Below are 18,408 nucleotides of genomic sequence, written 5' to 3'. Positions count from 1 at the left end.
TGACAGTTTTGCTGGTTATAGTATTTTTGGTTAACAGTTGTTGTCCTTTAGCACTTTGAATGTATCATTCCACTCCCTTCTAGCTTGCAAGATTTTTGCTGAGAAATCTACTAATGGACATATGGAGGTTTTCTTATATAAGTCATTTTTCTCTTGTTGCTTTCAAAGTCTCTTTCCTCTTGACTTTTGACAATTTGATTATTTATCTTGCTATGGGTTTACTTTTGGTGCATTGTAATTGGAGCCACTGGGCTTCTTAATTCTAGATGTCTATTTCCTACCCAAAATTTGAAGAGTTTTTGGCCATTTTCTTTTTTTTTTTTTTTTTTTTTTTTTTTTTTTTTGAGATGGAGTTTCGCTCTTGTTACCCAGCCTGGAGTGCAATGGCACGATCTCGGCTCACCGCAACCTCCGCCTCCTGGGTTCGAGCAATTCTCCTGTCTCAGCCGCCTGAGTAGCTGGGATTACAGGCATGCATCACCATGCCCAGCTAATTTTTTGTATTTTTAGTAGAGACGGGGTTTCACCTTGTTGACCAAGGTTGGTCTCGATCTCTTGACCTTGTGATCCACCCGCCTCGGCCTCCCAAAGTGCTGGGATTACAGGGTTGAGCCACCGCGCCCGGCCATTTTCTTTTTAAATAAGCCTTCATTCCTTTCCTTTTTTTCTCTCTGTTCTCCTTTGGGGACTCCCATGTGTGTAAATTCACAAGCTAAATGTTGTTTCATAAGTCCCTTAGGCTTTCTGCACTCTTTTTGTTTCTTGATATAGGATCTTACTCTGTTGCTTGGGCTGAAGAGTACTGGCATGATCATGGCTCACAGTAGCCTCAATTTTCTTGGCTCAAGCAATTCTCCTGCTTCAGCCTTATGAGTAGCTAGGACCACAGGCATGTGCCACCACACCTGGCTATTTTTTTAATTTTTTGTAGAGACAGGGTCTCACTGTGTTGCCCAGGGTGATCTTGAACTCATGGCCTCAAGTACTCCTCCTGCCTTGGCCTCCCAAAGTGCTGGGACTATAGTCATCAGCCACTGCACTTGGCCCTTTCTTCACCCCTTTTTATTCTTTGTTGTTGTTGTTGTTTCTCTGACTGGATAATTTCAAATGATCTGTCTTCAAGTTTGCAGAATCTTTTCTGCTTGATAAAGTCTGCTATTAAATCTCTTTAGTGAATTTTTTACTTTCATTATTATAGTCTTCAGCTCCCAAATTTCTATTTGATTCTTTCAAATATATTCTATATCTTTGGTGACATTCTTGTTTTGTTTATGGATTATTTTCTTGAACTCACAGATCATCTATGTGGCAGTTTTTTAAATTATTTGTCAGATAACTCATATACCTCCAGCTCCTAGGATCAATTTCTGAATATGTATTTTGGTCCTTTATTTGAGCTATGTTTCTCTGTTCCTTCATGTGTCTCATAACTTTGTGTTGGGATCCACACATCTGAAAAAACAGCCACCTCTCTCAGTCTTTTTGGATTGGTTTTATACAAGGGAAGACACTCACCAATCAGCCTGACTAGAGCTTCTATGACCTCCAAAACCTTTTTTAAGGGGATGATGTATTTTCAGCCTGTGTGTGCAATTTCCATTAGAGATGCTTGCTCCTTTCTTTTTCAAGTATTCATAACTTCTTTCTCTCTCTAGTGTCTGTCTGTGGCTCTGCAAGCTTTTTTATTCTATAGCACCAATCTGGGTCACTCTCCTTGTTCCTAGTGCTCATCAGGTATTCAGAGTATGCAGATTCTCTGTTAGTACCCTGAAATGTAGACAGATACCTGACAAGAGAGATGAATACTAATCCCTAGGATAGCCCTCCAAAAAGCCAGAAAGCTGGACACATGCTTCATTCCTCTCCCTCTTTCGCAAGAGGATAGCCTCAAGTTGAGAACTTTCTTCTGATCATACTAAGTCATGATGGCTACAGGAACCCTCACTTCCTCCCCCACCATACACACTTATTTTTTAAGCAGTTGCCAGGCATCAAAACTATATTTGTTCAACCAGTGATCTGAATGAGACAAGACAGAAACCAGCCCATTGGGCAGCCCTCTGAAAAGCCAAAATGTTAGATGCATACTCTACCCTTATCTTTCACTCAAAGGAGGAGTTGTAAGCTAGGGCATGCTCTTCTGATGCTGAGCTGTGTGCTAACTTGTGGGAAGTTGTTAGGGTAAACTGAAATTGCCCTTCTTACCCATTTTAATGATGCTGTTCTCAGCTTTGCGCTCACCTAGAATGTTGAAACTTCTTAACTGGATTTTGAAATTCTCATAAAGGTATTTTATCCCTATATTGTTGTTAAATCAGGGTGCCTGTAGGGAAACAAGGGGTGGGATGTTCTATTATGCCATTTTGCTGACTTTACACCTATGCTTTTTATTTTTTTTAAGTAGGGTACTTTTATTGTAATTATTTTTAAATAAATTGTCTATTATATCACTGTCAAATAAGCACTAGAGGTTGAATCAATTCTAAATAGAGCAAAAATAATGGAATGAACCCTCAAATCCATGTTTTCTTTCCTGATCTTCTCCAGATTCACATTTATAATTGGTCTCCTAGATATCCTGTGACTGATGACTATCACTGGTTTACTAAAATAGCTTGACTTGCTATGATGCAAACAAAAATCAACTTTATTCTGTCATTGTACCATGCTTAAAAACTAACTCAACCAACCCCCGTCTCTCCAACCTTTGTTGAACTCTTAGGCAAGTCATATAGCTCTTCCTATCACTCTCAGTTATTATCAGAGAGTATCAATTATTATAAAATAAAACATCCAGTCCAGTCTAATTTCAAAATCCCAAACTCCAATCCAATTTATAATGTCACTCCTCCTCAAGCTCATGTTTGATATAGGCAGAGAACCTGAATTGGGAGAGGGGACATAAGTGATTTCACTCTGTCCTCATTTTTTTTTACCTTGCTTTTCCACTGATTTGCCCTTTAATTACATTATTTTTGACACCCATGAAACTGAAACAGTGGGCAGGAGAGAGGTAAAGGAAAGGAACAATCTTACTTTGAAATCTAGTAATGGTGAGGTGATTTTAGATTCTTTGGAACCCAAAGAACTGGAATTCCAGACTCTCCACTATCACTGGGATCTCCTACTTAAGTTATCTTTGCAAAGGCAATACTTCTTTTAGAGGGATGCTTATGATTCTGCCTCTGCTTCTGACTTCCAGTGGCTGCACACACATACCACACTCCTATTACAAGTCATTTTGTCCCTTCAGGAATTCCTCTTGAAAGAAAGAAAGAAAGACAAGAAAGACAAGAAAGACAAGAAAGACAGAAAGACAGAAAGACAGACAGACAGACAGACAGACAGACAGACAGACAGACAGACAGAAAGAAAGAAAGAAAGAGAGAGAGAGAGAAATTTTTTTTTTTTTTGAGACAGAGTCCTACTCTGTCACCCAGGCTAGAGTGCAGTGACACAAGCTTGGCTCACTGCAACCTCTGCCTCCTGGGTTCAAAGGATTCTCCTGCCTTGGCCTCCCAAGTAGCTGGGGTCACAGGTGTCCACCACCATACCTGGCTAATTTTTGCACTTTTAGAAGAAATGGGGTTCATCATGTTGGGCAGGCTAATCTTGAACTCCTGACCTCAAGTAATCCATCCACCTTGGCCTGTTGAAGTGCTGGGATTACAGGTGTTAGCCACCAGGCCCAGCCATGTTCTCTTTTGACCTACAGAAAATACCATAGAGCTTTAAAAGGTTAGCAGCCTTATTTCTTTGCTTTGTCACCAACAGACTGCTCCAGCTCGATATTAGCTCTTGGGCACTCCAGATCCTGCATCTCTCAAATTCCAGTGTGGCATACTCACTATCACATCACACCGGTGTGGCGTACTCACTATCACATCACACCGGTGTGGCGTACTCACTATCACATCACACCGGTGTGGCATACTATCACATCACACCGGTGTGGCGTACTCACTATCACATCACACCGGTGTGGCGTACTCACTATCACATCACACCGGTGTGGCATAATCACATCACACCAGTGTGGCGTACTTACTATCGCATCACACCAGTGTGGCGTACTTACTATCACATCACACCGGTGTGGCGTACTCACTATCGCATCACACCAGTGTGACATACTTAGCACCACATTGTTCTCCAAATGATCCTCCTGAATTCTTCCTCACTGAACTTGATATGAAGACAGGGCACCGTTCCTCTCCTCCCTTATAGGGGGTATACAATGCACAGTTCACCCTTTCCAAAACAAGCCTCACCACCAGCCTTTCAAACTCTGGATGAATTCAGAGCCTTTGACAACATTTCAATATAAGCTTCATGATAAAAACTTTCAGAAAACTAGGGGGAAAAAAAAGAACTTACTCAAACTGATAAGTAGCATCTACACACACAAAGAAAATCTTAGGCTAGCGTCTTAATTAATGGACAATAGATGGATGCTTCCCCTTAAGGTTGAGACCAAAGAAAGGAAGCCTTAGCCAGTGTAATAAAGCATGTAAAGGGAATAAAAGTCATGCAGATAAGAAAGAAAGAAAACTGTTGTTATTTACAGGCAATGTAGAAACTCTCAAGGAATTTACCAAAAAAAAAAACACAAAAAACCTCATAAAATGAATAAGTAAGTTGTAGGTTTAGTAAGGTTGCAGAAAACAAGGCTAACACACAAGAAGGCAGTCACACTTCTAATAATATATGTTAACAATGAACAATTAAAAACTGAAATGTAAAACACCATACTGTTATCAATCCCTCTAAGAAAATAAAACTCTCAGGTACAAAACTAGCAAAGCATGCACAGGATCTATTTGTAGAAATCTACAAAATGCTAATTTAAAAAATCAGAGACTTAAATAAATGGATAGATATGGTGTGTTCATGGGTTGATAGGCTCAACAAATTGACCTATATTGTGATGTAATTCCCATCAAAATTCTAAGACATTTTTTAGTCATAAGCTGGTTCTAAAATTTGTATGAAAAGCCAGAGACTAGCAAAAAAATTTTTTGAAAAAGTAGCATAAAGTTGGAGGAATCACATTACCTGATTTGAGTTGTACTGCATAGCTACAGTAATCAAAACAATGTGGTATTGGCAGAGGGATAGAAACACAGATCTGTGGAACCAAATAAAGAATACAGATGTAGATCCAAACAAGTATAGCCAACTGATTTCTGGCAAAGATGCAAATACAACTTAATGGAGGAAGTGTAGTCTTTTCAACAATCAGTTTTGGAATATTTCAGTAATCATAGGCAGAAAAAGAAAAAAAAAAAAAAAACCTCAACCCAGGCCTCATACCTCATATAAAAATCTATTCAAAATGTTTTATATATCTAAATGTAAAGCAAATAACTGTAAAATTTTTAGGAGAAACAAAAAAAAAAGTTCATGACAAGATTAAATCATTCTTAGACAGGACACCAAAGACAGAATTTATAACAGCAAAATTAATAAATTGGATTTCATCAAAACTAATAATTTGCTTAGTGAAATACCCGAAGAAGAAAGAAGAACAAGCCAAAAATTGGGGAAAAAAGTGTTTGCAAATCATATATCTGACAGAGACTCACATACAGAATACACAAAGAATTCTATAAACTTACCTGCAGGGAAACAAATGGTTCTTATAACACAACGGATAAATGCTGAGGGGATGGATACTCTATTCTCTATCATGTGGTTATTACGCATCTCACACTGTATCAAAACATCTCATGGACCCCATAATTATACATACCTACTATGTACCCACAAAAATAAAAAATAAGAAAAATTTTAAAAGAAAACCAACATTTCAGTTATAAAATGGGCAAAGTACTTAAACGGACACTGCCAAAGAAGACATACAGATGGAAAATAAACCCACAAAAGGATTTCAGCAGCATTAGCCATTAGGAAATTTTTAATTAAAACCACAATGAGATATCACCATATACTTGTCAGAACAGCTAAAATAAAAAATACTGTCAGTACCAAATGCTGGCCATGATGTAGAGAAACTGTATCTCTCATATGTTGTTGATGAGAATGTAAAATGGTATGGCCACTCTGGAGACAGTTTGGCACTTTCTTATCAGGTTATGTGCATTTACCACATGGCCCAGAAAAATTAAAACTTGTGTTTACACAGAAACCTGTACAAGAATGTTCACAGCAGCTTTATCTGTAATAGACAAGAAGTGGAAATGAGGCAATTGTCCTTTAATGGGTGAATGAATGAGCAAACCATGGTGCACCCACACAATGAAGCATTACTCCACAGTAAAAAGGAACTCACTATTAATATATGCAGCAACCTAGATAAACCTCAAGGCAGTTTATGTTAAAAATAAAAAAGCCAATCTCAAAGGGTTACATACTTGTATAATACCATTTATATAACAACCTCAAAGAGACAAAGCTGTAGCGATAGAAGAGAGATTGGTGGTTGCCCAGCTTGGATTTGGAAGAAGAATGTGATTATTAGGAGGCAGCATGAAGGAGTTTCTTCGTGTTGGTGGAACAATTCCATATCCTGAAGGAGGTGTTGGTTACTTGAATCTATCCACATGATAAAATGTCACAGAAGTATACATCAAAAAAAGCTTACGTAAAAATGTGTGAAATCTGAGTAACTCAGGCGTGGATGTCTGACCCTAGATGTGAAGTGCATTATGTGCTATGTGACTGGCTTCTATTGAAACACCCACTCAAGGGCAGGATTCCCAGGTGTAGACCTGACTTAATAATATGAGACCAATGACAGTTTCCTGGTTTCAACAGTTTACTATGGTTATGTGAAGGGGAATATACTGGGGGAATCTGGGAAAAGTATATACAGGAAGTTCCTGTATTATTTTTGCAACTTCTTGTGCCTCATATACTCTGAAAAAAAAAAAAGGTTATTACATCTATACACTCACAGACACACAGTGTGATGGTATCCCTTTCTTGCTGAAATGACTCCACTTTGCCAATGAATGTAGCCCACACTACACAGCATGATATTCTCACTCCAAAGTGTGACCCATCCTCTACAATTTCCCTTCTATTTCCCTGCATACCAAATGCTGCTCTTCCCAAATACTGTTTTTCACTCAGCCATGCCTTTACACAGATTATTCCTTTCCTTCTACTTTTTATGACAAACCTTGTCTATCCTTCATCTGTATAGGGAAGAGTCCTCCCCCTCTTCCTCATCTCTTCACTTTCCTGCCTCTGCTCACACAAAGGGAAAATACCCAGCACATTCCTGCAGATACTTTTCAAATGATCCTGTACCTTCTCTTCACTCCTGACCTATTCCCCATCAAAGACAGAGTAGGCAGCAGCAGGTGATCTGAATAGTAAGCACCAAATGTCCACAGGATCTCTTTTGTTCATCTATGAGTTGTTTGTATGTGCAAAATGAGACATATCTTGTTTTTTTTCCCTCCCTTCCCTTTTCACACATTAAAAAACAAACAAACAAAATGCTGGATCTCACTTTCACCCAGGTTGGAATGCACTGGCACAATCTTGGACTTCCCAGGCTCAATTGACGCTCCTGGCTCAGCCTCCTTAGTACCGGGGCTACAGGCCTCTGCCACCATTTCCAGCTAATTTTTCTTTTCTTCTTTCTATCTTTGTAGATACAGGGTCTTGCTATGTTGGTCAGGCTAGTCCCACTCTCGTGGTCTCAAGCAACCCTCCCATCTCAGTCTCCCAAAGTGCTAGGATCACAGGCATGAACCACAGCACCAAGCCCATTTTCACAAGTTCTGTATTAAGAGGAACTTTTGCTCCATTTGGCTCAGAATCTCAGAAAGAAAGACGTGCAGGTGCTGGCATTTGGTCCTTGAGACAGGCCTTGAATCTGTAGCAGAGACTCAACCCAAAATACTCATCCTCCATGAAGCCTCACCAGCTTCTCTGAGGCAGCCAGTCACCTGCCCTGTATATACTCTGAATACTCAGGTTATAGCACCTGGTATAATAACATGCTCTGTGATTGTGAATTCCATTGAGCTATGAACACAAGGGCAGAATCCCCAAGTTTCTTTCATCGTTGCATTTACCAGAACTAAAAGAGAGTGTGATATAGAGGTACCTAGAAAGAGATCCATCTGATGATTAAAAGAACAAGCACAGGGCACTACACTGAGTCCTGGAGCTGAGATTCATTTCCTGTAAAATTGTCTCATACATTTTTAGTATGTCAGAAGAAAGAAGAAATTAACTCCTAAGGGTATTCAAGATGGTGGGTATATGTCACAAGAGCAGAACTCAACATTAACCAGACATGAAGCAAGCAGAAAAAGTTTCTATGATTAATTTCTGGTGAACAGAGCCAAAGGCAGTTGAATGGGACCACTAAACACCAGCACTTTTATTTGCCTAGGAAGTGCTTCAGTGAGCATGCAGAGGGCCTTTGGCCTTATTTTTCAGCAAGCCTCTTTTTCTCTACCACCTCTATTCCTTTGTGTTCAGGATGCTTTTTTCTCATTATATTCTATAGCCTCACCTGGTCCACTACACATTTATGCACATGAAACTGCAAAGCAATACATACAGCACTGATTTTGTTTCCATCATCAACAACATATCTGACTTCAAGAGGGCAGCCAAAATGTACTCATTTTCCAACATACCACTAAGATTTCTTTGGAATCAAGCATTTCACTGTGTTAAACTTTTTTTTTTCCTTCTAGGAACAGTCTAGGCAGCTAACATTGAATTTATGGCTTTGCAGAATTCCCTGAGAACAGGTGAAGTGAAAAATCGTACCCATGTTGTCAACAAATTCCAAGAATAACGTTCCTGTCTATCCATCCATACAAGGAAGTTTACATGCCATAAACATATGGATGAAAACAGTAATTCACCAGTATCATAAGAAGGTATTTTTTAAGTGTGGGAAAGACACAGTAAATTTTAAAACCTGCTAAAAAAAGTAGGATATAATCTCCCTGCCCCATAATTTTGCAACTTATTCCTTGCTCGTGTAAAATATGCCTGGAACATCCAGTGTAAAATGTACCTACCTTCCTTAGGCTCATATTCAGGCCAAAACTGTTAGTCTCAAAAGAAGAGAGTCAAACTTATCAATGTATTCATTTTAGTAGAAAGAACATGTTACATGTTCTTTCAATAAATACTAAATTTCAGTATTTATTTCAGTATTTATTCATATTCATGTGCCTGTTTCATTTTCTCTTAGTGTTTGTATCAATATACATGCTTTTGTACAATAAATTTTCCAAAAAGAATTTTTTTAAGAAGGAAGTTTCCGCCCTTTTGCCTCTTAGCTAGTATATGTGTGTGATGAGAAATTATAACTGGATAGATGATCCCAGCACATGAAATATTAGCTTTTCTGATTGAGCCATCTCATGTGATATTCACTCCTAAAAATTCTGGTTCTAAGACCCTCACAGATTTTCATGCTAATAATGTTTTGTGCCTGCACACCTGCAAAATTGGACCTAAACTTGTTCTTAAAAACATGACTCAAAGATTGGCAAACACCTTAAAAATTAATCATGCTTTCTTTGCATTTAAAACAAATTTATATTGCTCCTAACTCAGAACGATTGAAACAGTGGGCAGCCAATCAATATCATTTGTGGTAAGTAACTATATACATATTCAATGAATTGTGCTGCTCTATGCTCTAAAAGCAATTAATTTTGGTCCCGCTTCATAGGAGGACAAATTAAAGAGGAGGAAGAACACTTCTTGAAGTCATCACCTTAAGAGTCACAGGTAGATCCCGAGACGAGGTGTCATTTTCAAAACACACCAAACTCCAGTCTTTCCTGCTCCTACACTGGCTGCGGAGCTAACAGCTATTTAGCAATATTAAATAAAATAATAATAATGCACTTTGTTTACAAGGCACTTATCCTCCATTGGCATGCAAGGTGTCTGTCTGGAAGCACAGCAGTAAAACAATTAAACTTCATTGAGCTGTCTAATGTCATCCCCATGTGGATGTTGGCATATTGTAAGACCTTGCTTAGGGTTCTTTGTATAAGACTTGCGTTTCACTATAACCACCGTTGATTCTTTGTGTCTCTCTAATTTCTTTCCATAACATCAGTAAAAGAGAATATTGAGGGGAGAAAGGTCTCTTCCAAACAGGGGGTCTGACTCTCGGCTCTGATTTGCTTGGCAATTGGAGATTTTGTGTACAATCTCTTGCAGCAAAAGGTGAGAAATGCAGAAGCAATGGCTTTTATAAAAACACAGAGCAGCAGGAAGCCCTCTCTGCCCAATTACAAGGTGATCCCAGTTCATTTTTACGGTTTGTTTCTTTTTTTTTTTTTATCACATATGTTTCCAAACACAGTCTTGATGTCCTGTGGGGCTGCTTTTGTAAAAAGCCATAGCTTCTGATTTAAGGAGCTTCAAAAATAGCTCTCTGCTTCTTCAGTCTGAAAGAGAGCAGTCAAGTTACAGCACATTTATTCTCTTTGAAAAATAGAAAGATGTCAAAAGCAAAGTTCACGGCAAAATTAGGCTGATTTGTTTTGTGTTTCCGTGATTCTTAGCTGTCGAAGTAAACAGGAAAAAAAACCTACAGTGGTTTGTTTAATAAGCAAAAACTGCTATTAAAATGAATTTTGTGCTCAAAAGCTTACCCTGGCAGGAAGAATCATCAATTATACAAGCTTTGGGAGAGGGGGGTAGAAAGCAAAGCTTAATATCCACCATCAGCATACGATCCAGGCCTCATGTTCAGAAAAAGGACAACCTCATTAGTTTGATACAAATGATCAGAAGTTGTCAGAGATTCTCTGCTTTGGCTGTGACAGATACGATGCAGTAACCTGGTATGAAAACTTTCTTAACAAAAGCAGCTTTGGCTGATAATGACCAAAGGGTGACCCCAATCTGGAAAACTTTCAAATGCCCAGATGGGATTCTCCAGGATATGCCACCCAGAAAGAGTCCAGTGAAACTCTAATTGAGACAGCACCCACAGCACCATCTTTTTCCTGAACATGCTTTGATACTGCAGTTAAGTGGTAGCAATTCTGCTTTCCCAACCTTGCATGTTTCTAAGGATGGAGCATGAGCATTATTTCCCAGGTTTTGCACCCTTGTCCAGCCCTGCTTTTCTTGATTTGTACACCTGGCACCTAGAGTGAAAGTCAGATTTGCTCTCATCCCTAAGTAAGTAACTTTCTCCAGTGCTTGCAACCGACACAAAGGTTTTGTGTTTTTGAAGTGATAGAAGTTCAAAACCAATTCTGGGAATTGGTTGGAAAATATCAGTCCCATTACAGGTAAAATAGACTATTCCATAATGAACTATACTATGTATACGGAGGTTTTGTTGTTGTTTCTCTGATGTTTGCAGTCACTCCTAATGAGACGGAATGGGAAGAAAGCACACTGAGTTTTCTCCATTAGCTCTTTGTGACACGATTAGCCATGCGAACCAAGCAGCCTTTTGAGTCTCTATTTCTAGTTTTTTTATGAATATTAAATTAACATTTCTGGAGAGTTTTGCACTCTGTGTCAATGCAATGGTTTTCCAGAAGCAAAAATACTGCTTAGAAGTGTTGCTTGTATCTTTGCGTTTCTCAAGTGCACCAACCTTCCACATACCACAAGGCGATTGCACACGTTTGTCCTGCTGTTCAGAACATCTGCCCTCAGCTGTGTCCAGTTAACTTCGACTCTTCCAGCGGATCCCAGCCCAGTAATCCCCTCTTCAAGGAAACCCTTCCTGATGGTCCTATATTATATGTGACTAGTAGCATGTTCTTCCCCTTGCTAGCTTTTATCACAAGTGTAATTTTATAGTATTTAAGGAATTCTTTGATTACTGTCTTCAATAACACACAGAGACTAGAATGTGATAAATGCCTGTGTGCTGTACACATGGCTAATTTTCGATCAATCATGTAGAGGTTCACAATTAAATTGATCAATTTTCTAGAGGTACATAACATAATAAATCCACAGATAATTCAAAGACCACTTTTATTTTTTTTTTTTGAGACAGAGTCTCACTGTGTCACCAGGTGCCAGGCTGGAGTGCAGTGGCATGACCTCGGCTCACTGCAACCTCTGCCTCCCAAGTTCAAGCAATTCTCCTGCCTCAGCCTTCCGAGTACCTGGGACTACAGGTGCACGCCACCACACCCAGCTGATTTTTGTGTATTTTTAGTAGAGACGGGGTTTCACCATGTTGGCCAGAATGGTCTCAATCTCTTGACCTCGCGATCGGCCAGCCTCGGCCTCCCAAAGTGCTGGGATTACAGGCGTGAGCCACGGGGCCCAGCCTAAAGACCACTTTTTAACTAAGGGTTTTGGTTCCTTCCTGATGTTATCTCTTATCAGGGTACAAGTTAAAGAAAGAACCAAATTAACTCACCTGTGTTTCTTCTCTTTGTTTCTAATTCACAGTGCCAGTTCTCCTAATGAACACTGAAATCATTACCAGCAACACCAAGTAGAAAGACAGGATCCTCAGACTGGAAAATTGAAAGTGAAAACCTACAGTTAGATCAAAAGCCGACGGTGCAGTGTAATCAAAGATAAGTCCTAAGATTTTAGACAATAGCTTTTGATAGCATGGAATAGAAGGAAACAACCCTTTTTTCTATGTCTACCTCTACTTTTTGGATAAGTGCATGGATAATCTAGAATCTCTTTATTTATTTTTTTGAATTGTACTTTAAGTTCTGAGGTACATGTGCAGATCTTGCAGGATTGTTGTATAGTTGGTTTGCTGTCTTTATAACAGATAGACAGATAATAGGATAGCCAAGAAGGCAGAAAATAGATTGAAAGATAGGTTTTCCTATCCTATTATATACCTCATGCAATTTTGTCCAAGAGTATAACTGATACTATATGAACTTTCAAATAGTATGGACATGGCCTCTTGTAGCTCCCACATTTCTCTTTTAGCTTCACTTATCCATTTCATTTTACCATAGAATCCATCTTGAGACACATCGATGATTGACACTCCCCTCGTCTATTCACGTGGGGCCACAAATTGCCTTCCTGAGTATGATTATTGGTCCTACTGTTTCGAAGTTGGAAACTGATGAGAAACATTAGCCTGCCAAGGAGATGGGCGGTATTCCATAGACCACTCCAATGGTCTGTGTGGAACTCGTTTTGCTTCTTGAGGAGCTAAGATGATAACAGACTTGTTCTGAGATTGGAGCTACAAACCGCAAAGTACTGCAGAGGCTGAGCAGAGCTTCAGCATGCAAAAGGTTTTCCAGGAGAAGCAAACCCATTCCATTTGTGGCTTTTGCTAGTTTTGTACTATCAAGAAATGTATTTTAAAAAAATCTTCTCTGCAAAGCTAGCAAAAGCCACAAATTCGATACCTTTGGTTTACGTGCAAAACATGATGCCCAACTCAGCTTCGGTTTTGTATTGCATTAGCTAATGTAATAGAACTTCTAAGACGTACCCAGGTCAACCAGCCTAACCTCCACATTTCAAATACACTTCAATTTGAGACTTCAGCAAGACATCCACACAGTACTGAATGGTGAGGTAATTGTTGAATTTTAACCTTAAAATATTTAAATGAAAACAAAATTTAAATGATGCATCATCCCCATTCCAACACTTCTGATGAGCTCTCATGAAAATCATGGGCTTGACCTGACAGTTGATTCCTTTAGTGCAGCAGAGGCAAGTCTATATCAGAGAAACAGGAAATAATGCAGGTTGGAATCATTCACTCAAATATGACATGAATAAGGAATATAGTATAGATGGAGTCCAAGAAGAAATCTTACAGTTAGGAGGAGTTGAAGGGCTTTAAGTTGTGGTGAAGAGAGCAAGTTGTAAATCATTTGTAAGAAACCTGCAACACACCTCATGGCTATTCTATGACCCATATTAGATTCTGAAACCTCTGTGAGTATTGAGTCTCACCATTGTTTTGCTACACTCAGTTTTGCTGTCTAAAAATTGGCTTCTATTGGATTTACTAGGGCTCTTCTTGCCTTCTTTTCCATGGAAATTGGTGCTGACACGCGTCAGATGATGACAATACTCCACCCTGCAGCATTTGGGGTCACTGTATTTGTAGGGTAAGTAAAACTAGTCCCATCATCTTCTATGTTACTGAAATATAAGTTGGATTCGTTGGTAGGAAAGGTTTCAGGTATTATTTTAGCAGCACAACATAATTGAGGAACGAATAAGAAACATCTGAGAATTTACTGGTCTTTTCCTATTGATTCTGTTACTTGTGATTCTACAATTAAAACAAAATCTTAGAAAGAGTAATAGTAAAAAATTTTTAAAATATCTCTTCTTTATCTTGCAACATATCATTAAGCTTTGGATTCATAGAAGCAAAATGGCCTGAGATGATGAAGATATAGATTATGGACTGAGGGCTACATAATTAAACGTGTAAGATATCAAGGTAAAGTACCAGAATACATAAAGAGGATAATTTCTTTAGTCAGCAAATGGGCAATAACGGGAAAAGAATTTTTGTCTTGGGATAGTGAGCAGTTGTATAAACATATGATGCAAAGGCTTTTTCAAATAGACATAACATTGCCATATGTTCAATCTGAGAACTGCAGAGGGACTAGGGAAAATCAGAATGATTTAAGATTGCCTATACACATCTCTGCCACCACTTGGTTAGCTGAGCCCAAGCAGCTAAAAGTAAGGAGTGTAGTTAAATAGGGACATGTTGAGAACCCATAGTGGGTCCCAGAGATTGTTGTGTTGAGGTAAAGAAAGCCATCAAACATCACCGACAAACTGCTGCTTCCCTTAAGATACAATAGAGCGTGTGCACTACCTCTGGTCGTCCTGCTCTCCAGCGCTCATGGACTGCCTCCCTCTAGATTCAGGCAGGAGCTGCTTAACATGGCAAAAGAGGTCTAGACTGTGGGGAGCATATGGATTTTCCATTCTTCAGTACTTAGCTATGAGAAAGAGACAATGCTGCCAGGGTGTCAAAAGACCAGTAAAGTAAACAGATCCCTCTACATAAAGGGAAGGCAGCCTGCAAAGCAGGCACAGTGGAAACAACAGCACCTCGATGCCAAGTGAAGGCTGTGTCTGTACAATATCAAGTCAACCAATCAAAGGGTAAGAAAAATTAACACAAACAAACGTTTTGTCTACATAACCTAGCTTGTATGTTTGTTTTCTCCTTATGATTGGAGTGAACAATTGCTTTTTATAATATGTAGACACAGCCACCGTGTAATAAATTGTCACCTGAAGATAAGCTATTGAATGCTGGTGGTGTAGACTATTGCTCTCATTTTACAGATTGAGTGGGGAAAATGAGATTGATAAGGGAAGCAAGTCATATTACCAGTAGTGTGGACTGCAATGGCCAATCTGCTCTACCGAAGTGGCTCCATTAATCTTGCTCTGATTAAATTAATCAGTGAGATGATCAGCAATGATCTTTCTGAAAGGTGTTTTCTCCCATTCGGAGGATCAGATCTATTCATACACAGATATTTTTATTGTCTAATTTTTTAATAAAGAGTATATGGGAATGACTTTTCCTAGCCAGAATTAATCAGATTGCCTTTAAAATTTGAATTTACCTGGTCATGATTTAAATGTCCACTTCAGTTTGCTTCTATTGATATCTACAGTCCTTTCTCAAAAGTAAAAGCAAAATCCGTATCATATAAAACTATCCAACCATAAAAAACATAAGTAATATTAAAGTGAGTCAAACCAAGCTGCTCAAAATTATGTCCCTGCAATACGCATTCATACATGCATGCATTTTTTATTTTTCACTCTGCATGCCACTTAGTGGATTCTCAATTTGAATTCTTTCTTTAGTTATAGAAATGCTCTGAATTATTTCCTCCTATTTTGATTCCCCTCTACTCTCCCAATTCTATTTTTCCTGCAAGTCCTACTTGATGGATGGTGAAACCCTCAGAGCTCCCCTTCATATCTCTGAAACACCTTCCCTCACTTAAACTCATTGATTCATTCATCAGGTATATCCAGTATGCTACTCAACCCACCATGAATTTTTTATTTCAACAATTATGTTTTTCATTTCTAAGAAGTTGTAGGCAGCCAGATCTTGTTTCTTAAGTACTGTTTGTAGTTTAATAATCATATTTACAAAAAAACTCCTTTATCTCTATGATGATATTATGTATTCTTCAAATCATTTTTGGATTGCTTCTATTAGTTATCATTCCTGAGGTATAATTTTTTTTCTATTTATTGTTTTGGTGATCTCTCTTTCATTGCTTTAGCCATCCTCATATATTGGGTAATTCTTGGTTGTTCACTATTTTAGTTTAGGTTCCTTCAAGATAGAGCTTGCAAGAGTGGTCATAAGTAGTTTATTTGAAAGGAATTCTAAGAAACACAAGCAAAAGAGCAGTGAGGGTGAGACACAGGATCAGGAAAAGCCCATTTAAGGCAGTATTTGGAGATTTCTCAGTTCCCTTAAGACCTAAGAAGCATGTGGAATGCCTTCCAGAACTGTTTGCTGAAGAGTTCCAATTCCCCCATGAGTTGAGGGTTGCCCCTGGGAATGCTGACTCCTTCACACTTTTAACTGTAATTACCTATGGGCCAAAGGGGCTCCCTCTGCTTTGGAGACAGGCCTGAGGCATAAAACAGAAAAGTTAGGACCTGGTCGGTGTGTAGCCAGACATGCATGGAAACTGCACAAAGCTGTGCAGCTAAAATTAGAGGTGGCCAAAAGAATCTTCTGCTTGTTCATATATAGATTTCTCTACCATGTGTTCTAGGTTGTGATAGTTTCTGATACAGTGACCTTTCTGCAAGAGTGGCCTTTGGGCAATGACATCAGCCCCAGCACTTTAGCAGAAGCATCCAATTTGGCCTGGCATTGAGGGCTGCCCATTAAAGCCATCTTTTCAGAGTGCCTTTTTTTATTCCAGTCCACAGAGAGTTCTCATTCTTGTTTTTAGGAATAACTGAATATTTTTTAATGCTGTCTATGATATCTTGCAGATAAGAAAGCTTTTCGCCTATGCTCAGCTGTCTGTCTAATGTGTAAATTAATCTCTTCTATTATGTCTTAAAACATCATGTCCAAGATCAAAGATATTCTCTTATTTTCCAGCAAACTTGGATTTCAAGAACATTCCACATTTGCAACATTCATTTCTACCTAGTTTCACAAACATCGACTTCCTTTCTGCTATCATCTCACTTGAATTCAAAACATTAATTAATAGAGATAATCCACTGATCCTCTGAAAAAGTCTCACAGGACAGCTCAAGTTAGTCCATTTAAAACATTCCAAACCCAAAATCCTAAAATACTTTATCCATTAAATGTTTGAGATCAGCATTCTTTTTTCACTACATGAGATTGTTTTACATTATCGTATTTGTTTGCTAAGGCTGCCATAACAAGGTACCACAGACTTGGTGGCTTAAACACAGCCATTTATTTTGTCACAGTTTTGGAGGCTAGAAGGCCATGGCAATGTATTGACAGAGTTGCTTTCTTCTGAGGCCTCTTTCCTTAGTTCATAGATGGCTGGCTTCTCCCTGTATCTTCATATGATCTTCTCTCTGGACTCAGCTGTGTCCAGATCTCCTCTTTTTAGAAGGACATCAGCCCTACCAGGTTAGGGCCCACCTTGATGACCTCATTTTTAACTTAATTGCCCCTTTAAAGACTATCTCCAAATACAATCTTATTCTGAGGTTTTGGGGATTAGGATTTCAATATGCAACTTTTAGGAGGACAATATTCAGCCCATAACACAAATAAAGATATTAAGAATTCTCCAGATTTACTTTAACATTGTTCAAATGGAGTGAAACATTATTCCAATCACCATTTCAATTCCAATAGAAGGAGTTATTTACCATTGCCAAAGACTTAAAACTGTGGTATTATTTTCTTCCATTTTTGCTAGAAAAACATATCTCCTAATAATTCCTTGGAGTGTGCAGGAAGGAACACAGGAACATATAATAAACTCAAAGGATAGAGATTTAGGTCAAATCTAAATACAGCAAAGCACCCCTAATATGGGATAATATTCTACAACTTATGTAAGAGGATGAAACTAAGTTTCAAAATAATTTTAAATTTATTTTTAAACTAATATATATGTATATATGTATATATACATATATATATATATATATCTTGTTAAAAAAATTAATTGAAGAGTTCAAAGGAATAGGGAGAATAAAGAATGTCTTCTCCCACCTCAACCCTCTGTTCCCAGCTGTCCTTCCCAGAGGCAACCACTATTATCTCTTTCTTAATTATCAGTCCAGAGATATTGTATGGAACTGCAAACATGTATATTAATACATCCTTTTTGCTTTATACAGTTGAGGCATACTTTACACACATTTGGCTTTGTGTCTTTTCCACTTTACAATCTTCAAGATTACTCCATATCACAGAAAGAAGCTATACCTAATTATTTTCAAAGG

At 38.5% G+C, this 18,408-nt stretch overlaps 1 protein-coding gene across 1 annotated transcript in view; it reads right to left on the bottom strand.

Moving 5' to 3' along the window:
* Window positions 1-306: 306 nt before the first annotated feature.
* Window positions 307-18,408, bottom strand: part of SS18 (SS18 subunit of BAF chromatin remodeling complex) — a 465,179-nt gene continuing 447,077 nt past the window's right edge. Inside the window, exon 21 of the transcript XR_012513138.1 lies at window positions 307-12,461. The gene's annotated coding sequence lies outside the window, so the exon portion shown is untranslated. The remainder of the gene's footprint in view (window positions 12,462-18,408) is intronic.

This window comes from Saimiri boliviensis, chromosome 13 (assembly GCF_048565385.1).
Source record: "Saimiri boliviensis isolate mSaiBol1 chromosome 13, mSaiBol1.pri, whole genome shotgun sequence".
Classification (NCBI taxonomy): Eukaryota; Metazoa; Chordata; class Mammalia; order Primates; family Cebidae; genus Saimiri; species Saimiri boliviensis.
The sequence above is the reverse complement of the archived record's forward strand: the minus strand, read 5'-3'. Positions and strand labels throughout refer to the sequence as shown.